The following is a 1027-nucleotide window of genomic DNA, read 5'->3' on the forward strand; positions in this document are numbered from 1 at the left end:
GGTGAGAGGGGAGGCCAATGTGCCACAGACCAGCGGGCCCGGGGACAGGAGTAGGCGCATGTGCACGTCCGTCTCGTGTCCACGTCGGCGCAAATCCGGCTCAAAATTGGGCTGGGAATGGGTCACCCACAGACGAAAAACGGACGCGCGTCCGTTTGTGTCGGCGCATTGGGCCGCCTTTTCTGTCTGCGCTGACCCAAACGGACGGCCGCGGACGAAATGGGTCGCACCATTGGAGTTGCTCTTAGTGTTCAGAAATTAGTATACTTTTCATGATGTTAAAAGAGAAGTGGAGAGTGACAAAATAGAGAAAGACTATGTGTGAGTTCGAATGAATTTTTTTTGTGACCACTCGATTCTATATATACCGTTGGATAAGATCCAGTGGATCTGCAGTCATATTCCACCTCAAACTCGACGCACACTGTTCATCTTCTTCCTATGGCCGCCCTACAGTCCAGGCCGAACCGCCAGCCTCCGCGGCCTGTGACGCTTCCTTGACCGCCTCGCCACCCTGCCCTCCCCCCACCGCCAGGCTTGCCCCCGCCCCCGACCATCCCTCTAGGCCCGCCCCCATATAGTTTTCTTCTCAGATGAAGCCACGCCATCGCCGTCCACCACCGCCCTGAAGGAAATACGCCCTAGAGGCAATAATAAAGTTGTTATTTATATTTCCTAATATCATGATAAATGTTTATTATTCATGCTAGAATTGTATTAACCGAAAACTTAGTACATGTGTGAATACATAGACAAACAGAGTGTCACTAGTAAGCCTCTACTTGACTAGCTCGTTAATCAAATATGGTTAAGTTTCCTAGCCATAGACATGCGTTGTCATTTGATTAACGGGATCACATCATTAGAGAATGATGTGATTGACTTGACCCATTCCATTAGCTTAGCACTTGATCGTTTAGTATGTTGCTATTGCTTTCTTCATGACTTATACATGTTCCTATTACTATGAGATTATGCAACTCCCGAATATCGGAGGAACACTTTGTGTGCTACCAAACGTCACAAC

The sequence above is a fragment of the Triticum dicoccoides genome, chromosome 7B, assembly GCF_002162155.2.
Source record: "Triticum dicoccoides isolate Atlit2015 ecotype Zavitan chromosome 7B, WEW_v2.0, whole genome shotgun sequence".
NCBI classification, from domain to species: domain Eukaryota; kingdom Viridiplantae; phylum Streptophyta; class Magnoliopsida; order Poales; family Poaceae; genus Triticum; species Triticum dicoccoides.